Consider the following 8,733-nt stretch of genomic DNA (forward strand, 5'->3'; position numbering starts at 1 on the left):
GGGGGGGGGGGGGGCGGTGCGCACAGTGGACCCCACAGCATGATCACCTCTCATGTAGAGGAAGATGGGAATGCTGTGTCCAGAGCTGCCACCTGCCTCCTGTGTCCTTTCCTCCTTCAGAGAAGGATTCTCCTGGGTGCAGTTTCATTGTGTTCATCAGTCAGCATTCGTTGGCAGACACACCCAGGGGCACAAACATCGCCACCCCTTTCTCAACGCAATTGCACTCTTTGGAATGCTGGAATGTGGTTTAAGACGAGGCAGCTTTTGATTACAGAGTCAATCTTTGTGTAAAAGTTTGCCGCCTTGGGGAAGTTTCTAACAGGTTACTTTAAACAATGCTATCTCTGGACACATACAGCTAAATGGTTCCATTAATCCAAATTGCTTTGCCAGGATGCTATGGAACCATTCGGCAACCAGGGCAGTGTCCACAAGGCCTCCACTGAGAGCCATGGCCGCAGTACCCAGTGGGGTGCATCTACCACCTCTCTTCACCCAGCCCTGAGTGTGTGCAGGGTGCTGTGCTAATGGCTTCCACAATTTCATTTAATTTCTCAGCCACCTGGTGAGAGAAGACCTTCATCACCCCCAGTCTGGAGAGAAGAGATATGAGGAATTTGCCCAAAGTTGCTCACCTACTAGAGGTGGCGCTCAGACAACCCCGCCCATGTCCTTAACCACAAGCCAGGCTTCCCAAGTCTGACCTATGGACCACTTGCAGTGGGCAGCGATTTAAAGTGGTACGCAGACAGGTTTCTGAAAATGTCAATGTTTATCAATATTAACACAAAAGGTGAAAAACTTACATACCCCAGGTTTCTGAAGCTGAAATTTTCTTTAAAGAATAGTTTATCTAAATGTTAACAAAGCAATAATACAAGTGGTTTGTGGCTCTTCAGTCATTCAACAAATACGTATACATTAAGTGCTTGCTATGTGCCAGGTGCTTTCTGAATGCTGGGATACAGAAAGCCAAGGGAAAGGGACATTAGATAGTGACGGAATAATATATCAGGGGAAATGTGTCCTGGGAAAAATACGGCATGGGAGGCGGAGGGTAGGCCAGGAAGATGTTTTGGGGAAAGTTGTGAGGAAGCGGTATGGATGACCAAAAAGAGAGAAACATTATAATGGCAGGGGTCGGCAAACTTTTTTATAAAGGGCCAGATAGTAAATAGTTTAGGTGTTGTGGGCCTTATGGTCTCTACCACAACAGTGCAATTCTACCACCTGAGGAAGAGGCAGCCACAGACAACATGCACACGAGTGGGCATGACAACATTCCAACAAAACTTGACTTACAAACACAAGTGGTGGGTTGTGGTTTGCAGGCCCCTGTCAACTGTCTGTTGAGAGTCTGTCAACCCACATGCCAGCTTGTGATGCTTCAGAATTCAGGACCCTGGAGAGAGAAGGAGTGGTAGATTCCCAAAGCCTTCTGGTCAATCTCTCCTGGACCTTGGCTTGGACTCTCACCCATCCCAGGGTATCTCAACATAAAACAACAGTCTCCTGTTCCTTTATTTTCCCACAACCTTCATGGCTTACCAGTCCTAAACCTGAGCTAGAAAGCAGCACATGAAATATGGCTCACCCATCAGTGTTGCCTGACCTGGACCAGCCAAGAGGAGGCAGGCAGTTTATTCATGGTGTCCTCCATGACTGTGGCCCTGTCCAGCCCCCGTAATAAGTGTCAGCCAGAGCAAACTGTATGTTCTAACCACCCAGCCTCCTCTACATAAACCCGTCAGAAATACCTGGTTCTCATTAGCACCGTAATTCACCCTGCGCCACCTTCCTCCATCTGAATCAGAAAGGTTAATGATGCTGAATCCCAAGACTCATTGGTTTCAGCACTTACCCCAGCTCACTGCTCCCCCTGAGAGCACAAGACTCGTTTATCTTTCTGGGCTGGCCAGGCAAGTTGCTGACTAATGCCTTAATGCCAACTAAGTCTCAAAGATTCCCCAGAGTGACTGGACCTGTGCTCCTGTGTTGCTTGCTGTAAATCTGGCTGATCTTGTGTGTCTGGCTCCCCACCCTCTTTCTGCCTCTATGTGTCTGGGTTCCCCTCTTGTAATTCGTCTCATGAGTCCACCACAGGCTGCACTGTCAGCTTGGGAAGACAGAGCACTTTTCAGCTAAGTTGATGACCATGTTGCCTCTAATGAAATAGCTTTAGGACCTCATTATTGGTTAATTCATTCAGTCAGTTGACCCATCTTTATTGGAAACCTACTATGTGCCAGACATTTGCTAGAATCTGGGCTTACAGCCACGGGTAGGATAGCTAACCTCTCTGGCCTCACGGATTAGACCATGAAATTATTACATCTTTATGACATTGTAAGGAACGAAGTCTCTCTCTCTATATATATATATATGAAACAGACATGCATATAACCTCTTCTAGGGAGTCAGAGAAAGCTTCCCTGGAGAAGTGCCTTTGAGCTAAAAGTTGAAAGAAAAAGAGGAATTAACTGAAAAAAATGGGGGATCAGTGTTCCAACCAGAGCAAGTTGCATGTGCAAAGGCCCTGGGGCATGAGGGAACATGGCCCATGTAGCAAGTCAAGAGAGGCTTATGTAGACAGTGTGTGGTAAGGGGATGTGCCAATAGAATAAGGCTGGAGAGATGGGTCAGCCCAGATGGTATGGCAGCCTGAGAGCCATGGTAAGGAGCCCAAGTTTATTCTAAAAGCAACAGGTTACCTTTGAAAAGTATTTTATTGGGTTGTGTCATGATAAGAAAGCATTAGTTCCTAATCAGCTACTTGGCAGTGAGAACAAAAGGAAAGGGAAAGAAGTAGAGAACTTCACCAGACTGCTGGAAGAGGGGAAATATGATAGGTAATATTTTCCGCTGGTGGATATGTACGTTATAGCTCAGGCCATTTCTTTCCACCAGGCTGCTTCCCCAGCCCTGTGGTTTCACTGCTGTTATTTCCTTTCTGCTGGGCCCTTCTACAGCACACGATATGCTTGGTCTCCAGGCCCTGGGTTCCCTGGGGCTGAACCCTGAAACTCTCTCTCTGCCCTCTGTTTGGCAGAAATTTTCCAGAGCTCAGGCCATTAGGATTGTAGCAAAGCCATCAGAAGTGTGCATTGGAGGAGCTGGCAGAGTCCGAGTCCAGCTGTCCCTTTCACTGGCCATGAAACCTTGGCCAAGTTGCTCGTCCTGGTTTTCTCATCTGTGAAGTGGGAACCATCGCAGTGGCCTACTTCAGCCTTTGCTTCTAGGATTAATCGGTGAAATGCGAGGTGCCTTACCTGGGGGAGAGAAAATGCTCCACAAATGATGACAATGAAGGTGGCCCAGAGTGACAGTTCCAGGAGAGCCGAGATGATGTGTGTTCTGCTTAGCACTATTTCTCTAGTGCCTGGTACAGTGCCTGGCACATAGTAGGAGCACAGTAAGTCCTTACTGACAAATCTTTGTCACCTCCAGATCAAATGAATGGTCGGTGGCCATCCACAGCCACCACTGTGACAACAGCAGTGCCTGCTGTCATTTATTCCTAAGTGGCAGAAGCCTCGCTGACACTTCATTGCATGATTTTCACTTCCACAATCATGAAAAGTATCTCTGGGCTTATTCCTGGATTGAGGATCAGTTTAGGGGTTTTGTCTTCACTTATTTCTTCCAGCTAGAGGCGTTTTCCGATGCTTCCATGATGAGAATGGAAAATGTTCCAAAGAGCCAGAGTCCATTTCAGAAGAACAGTGAGCCATGGTGGCTTGTCCTCAATCCCACCATTGGCTCAGCCGCTTCTCCATTCAACTGGAGTTGCCAGCACAGATTGGGGGGGGGGGCATCTGGAAGCCCAGCAGCTGAGGGATGTTGACATGTGACACCTGTCCGGGCACATGCTGGCTTTCACACAGTCTGCGAGAAGGTCTGAATCCCACACGATCTCTTGATGTCATGTGGCGGGTGTCCAGTCTGTCTCATGCTCCTTGGGAGGCAGGGCCTCCGCTACCCACATTCTCTCCAGTTTCCATGGCCAAGCCTCGTGACCTCCAGACCTCTGTGGTGAAGGCCTTTGAACCCTGAGGCCGGGTGGCCTGGCTGCAAATCCCTGCTCCTGTTGTGTGTGTGTCTAGCCCCGCACAAGTAATATAACCTCTGTTCCTCCTATTCTGCACAATGGGTGAGAATAATAGCACCTACTTCATGAGGTTGGTGGGAAGGCAAAAGGAATCGCTATATATCAAATGCCTAGAACACATGACTTAGACTCCCCGTAGATCAGCATCACTGTCATTAGACGAGTTGCCCAAGCTTTGAGGAGCTCGGTTTGCTCATTGTGAAAGGACCTAACCTGCCTACCTTCTAGGCTGCTTGTGAGGATTCAGTACATGGTGTCTATAAAATAGGTGTGACATACCAAGCGTGGTTATTATTATAGCTGTGTTATGGTGGCTTTTTTATACGTTGGATTTGGAGGTTCGACTGGTACTTTTTTATTATGGTAAAATACACATAACATGAAGTTTATCATCAGAGACATTTACAGTGTTGTGCAGGCATCATCACCATCTCGTTCCAGACGTTGTCATCATTAAACAGTTTCTCTCCTTCCCACTCTCCCAGTCCCCGGCAACCGCCAGTCTGCCTTCTGTCTCTGGATCTGCCTGTTCTGGACATTTCACATAAAAGCAGCCGTGCAGTAGGTGACCTCTGGTGCCTGGCTTCTTTCACGGAGCATCAGTTTTCAGGGCGCAGGCATGTTGTAGCCTGTGTCCGGCATTTCGTTGCATTTTATGGCTGAGTGCTGTTCCATTGTACAGACAGCCTGCATTTGGCTCAGCCATTCATCCATCGATGGCTATTTGGGTGATTTCCTCTTCGGGGCTTCCATGAATGTTCATGCACAAGTTATTGTTTGAGCAACTGTTTTCAGTTCTGTGTTTGGTGCCTTTTTAATGTAGGTGATTCAACTACTTAAGAGAGAAAGGCAAGAAAGAGTCTAAAGATAGAGTAGGAAAGAAAGGGGATTCCCGCTTCTGTATGCGGGTTTCCACTTTTGGCCAATCTCAGCCCTTTGGGGCCAGCAAGGGAACTGACCAGAGAGGGCTTGGTCTTGGCTTGTGGGCCCTGTTGATGTCCTCGGGGCCACAGCTTCCCCTGGGGAACCCCCGAGGCCTGTATGTTGCAGCCTCGGAAAACCAGCCATCCCGTCCCTCCTCGGAGGGAAGAAGTAACTAGAGCAATGAGATCATCCAACATTTTCATATGTTCCAGGCACTGGGCTAAGCCTTTCACACACGCTACTAACCCAGCTAATATTTAAGTGTTTACTGCATAGCAAGCACCCATGCTAAGTGCATCATTCCTTCTATCCTCAAAACACCTTTATGAAATGTGTCCTGTTATGAATCCCGTTGTTTAAAAGGCAATTGTGCTGCTCAGAGTAATGGCACCACCCCAGGTGAGACAGTGAGAGAGCAGAGCCCAGCCAGTCCTGCCAGAGGTGTATGCTGCCAGATGCTGTACCCTGCCCTCCTCCCAAAGCAAAGAATTGGAATCCCAAGTGGCCATCCTCCTTAATGATTTTGGAGCTTTTATTCTTAAGCTTCTACATTTTTTTTTCAATTGGAACTTCACCCACGACCCTAATGTGGTAAATAGGCTCTTCTCTGCAGAAACCTCAGGTGAGCCAGCCCGAGGCCGCCCCTCTCCCTCCAGCCGGCAGGAAGTAGGACCGCCCCAGACGCTGCCTGAGAACCACTGAGCTCTATGATAGAGTTTCTCTTACAACGTTTTAGAAGTTTTCTGTCTCTGAGAACTGCAGATCCGTACCTCAGAGCCTGTGTCCTCTGTTTCAACCGCCTGCGTTCTTTTTATAATGTCTCTTCAGTCCTCTGCAATAAACACGCAGCCTTGGAACTCTGAGGGGAAAGAAGATACTGGGTGCAGCATGTCCTGATCCTCCAGGCTCCCTCTCTCGAGCCAAGAATCTGCGTGTGCTTGAGGTCTGCTGAGGTGGCCCTGGCGTTGGTTTTTCTGTGGGGGAGCGTGTGGCTTCTCTGTGTGGCTTCTCAGCGCATTTTGACCTTGTTCCAGGACAGACAGGCTAGGAAACCTGGCATGCTGCCCAAGGCGATCGGTGACAGTCAGCTGTCCTTGGAGCTCAGTCCCACCCCGGGGCTGAAATCTGAACTGACCTGCCCCTGACATTCTGAGCGATGGAGATCCTTGTGGTATCCTACCCCCAGCAGTACACAGGCTCCAGTCCCAGAGAAGAAGTCATGATAGTAACAACAATAGCTAACAGTCTAGCATTGGGTGGGCCAGGCTACCCAGCCTAGAGTAGATCTCTGTGCTTCCCCGCCGTTCCTTACCCCACCTCCAGTACCACTTTCTCTGTCAGCCAGGATTTTTCCATTGTGAACAGTTAATGCCCTCTTATCTCATTTAATCCTTATCACAACCTATAAAGTAGATATTGTTACCATCCTCAGATTTAAAGGTGTGGAAATTGAACTTCAAATGACCTGCCCCAGGCTACACAGTTAATAAGTGGTGGAGCCAGGAGTTGAACTTACGTCTCTCCGGTCTTGGGTTTGCATTATTTTCATTGCTCCAAATTCTGATATGTTAGTGTTGGTGCATTAGGGACCCCTGTCTGGTGAAATTGTAATTAATAAATCATTACTATAGGTCTTTGCCATCATTTCTATAAACCCAGGGTAGTATAAAATGTGTGTGGAGGGTGGGGGCAATGGTCTTAGCCACACACACAAGAGCTTAGCAGTTCAGTTCAGTTTAGGTTAATGCTTATTTATACTCTAGCCCTTCCCAGTTGAGCTGACACTGAGACAGTTCTTACAAAGATAAGCAGGAGTCGATTGGGCAAAAATATGGACAAAGTATGGACAGAGGCCCTCATTCTGGAATGCGACACACATAACCTGAACAATTCTGTGAGCCACTCTGACATGGGCATGGGGACCTCAAAGAGAAAGAGGCTTAAGGCTGGTAGAACCTGCTAGAGGCATAGGGCCTATTCTGGATGCTGGGGAAATACAGTTGAATCAGACAAGATTCCTGTCCTCAAGTCACTTGCAGCCAAGGGACTTAAACATACCAACTTACACTCGTGCTAAGAACACAGGTGTGTGGGATAAAAATGTCACAGGTTGGTGGAGGACTGGCAAGCAGTGGGCATGCCTTTCCTCTGGCATTTCTAAGCAAAGGCCATAGGAACCTCCTCATGAAGGCTTCCATTTACTGCGCACCTACTACAGGCCAAGCACCGTGTGTGCCACGCCCGCAACACACAGGCAACTTAGAGACCATTGATTGTTATCCCCTGTGTGCAGATTGGAAAGGGAAAGCTCAGTGAACTTGAGAAACTGGCTGAAAATCAACAACAACCAAGTGGCAAGGATCAGAGAGAAATTAATACAAATGCTTCTCCGAGAACAGCTTTTATTGTGGCCAAGATTTCACTTTTCTACCTAAATCACATGTACTTTTAAGATTCAATCTTTGTCCTCCGGAGCAGACCTGGTCTTGTTCCCCTTCCCTCCCCCCAGAACCAAATCAAACAATTGGCTGTCATCAGTGGTTGTAAGGGGATGCACAATTTGGTTAACCAAATGTTCTGCTCATTTGAGATGTCTCCTGGTATATGAGGACAACCAGATCTCAGATAATTAAAATAACAATCAAATAGACCACACACACACACACACACACACACACACACACACCACCGCTGAATGACAATTTAGTTCTTCTTTCATGGTTCCTGTTGGTGTTCCAGGATCAGGCGTGGCCTCTGGGTGCTGATGCTTATCAGTGACCTTTCCGTGATATCTGGAGGAAGGGCTGATGTGTGAAAAGTTCCCACTGATGGACAGTCAGATAAACTGCTTCTCAGAATGGCTTGTGTACGTTCAAAATGAAAAATGTGTGTCTTACAAATGTTCTGGGAAAGCGTGGAGAGTTTGAGAAATGATTTGCTAGTTCCTGCAACTGCGATGAGCATGTTTTAATTCTGAAATGTTTTTGTCGGTAACAAAAAAAAAATAACAAATCCAATGAGAAGTGAGTGGGTTTTGTGATCCAGGTGGTTCTCTAGGCGCTGGCTGCCTGTGTGGAGGGAGCCACCGGCCCCTGGCATGTCCAGCATGCATCGCGCTTCAGTTCCCCTGGTGTCCCACCCCCATCGTAAGACTACCTGTAGGTTTCCCTTCCCCACTGTCCTGTGTGCTACCTGCGCATAGGGGACCGCAGCTACCTTACCCACTGCCGTTCCAGGGGTCTGGCACCTGACCTGTCCAGGAAATGGGAGGTGTTTCCCAGGAGAGCAAACAGAGCATGCAAAGCCTTAGAGTTATGAAGAGCACAGGACGCTTAGGAAACTTCAAGTAATTGCAGAGATGGAGCAGTCAGGGTGAGCTCACAAACCACCTTGCACACTTGTTGTGAGTCAGGGCACCGCCCTGCAGGGGATTGGAGAGCATCCAGGATGTTAAGTAGAAGAGGGGGCGTGATCGCACTTATGTTCCAGAAAGAGCCTCTGGGTCCCCGACTGTGGCTGTACTTGTGCCTACGGGATCCTGGAAGAAATACAGCACCTAGATCAGGGGTGGGCAAACTTTTTGACTCGAGGGCCACAATGGGTTCTTAAACTGGACCGGAGGGCCGGAACAAAAGCATGGATGGAGTGTTTGTGTGAACTAATATAAATTCAAAGTAAACATCATTACATAAAAGGGT

General features: G+C 48.0%; 1 protein-coding gene across 1 annotated transcript in view; it reads left to right on the forward strand.

The window, feature by feature from the left end:
- The window catches only part of XYLT1 (xylosyltransferase I), a 388,023-nt gene that overhangs the window by 328,017 nt on the left and 51,273 nt on the right, over positions 1-8,733 (forward strand). The gene's annotated exons all lie outside the window — the stretch shown is intronic.

Source organism: Myotis brandtii, unplaced genomic scaffold (assembly GCF_000412655.1).
Source record: "Myotis brandtii unplaced genomic scaffold, ASM41265v1 scaffold363, whole genome shotgun sequence".
Classification (NCBI taxonomy): domain Eukaryota; kingdom Metazoa; phylum Chordata; class Mammalia; order Chiroptera; family Vespertilionidae; genus Myotis; species Myotis brandtii.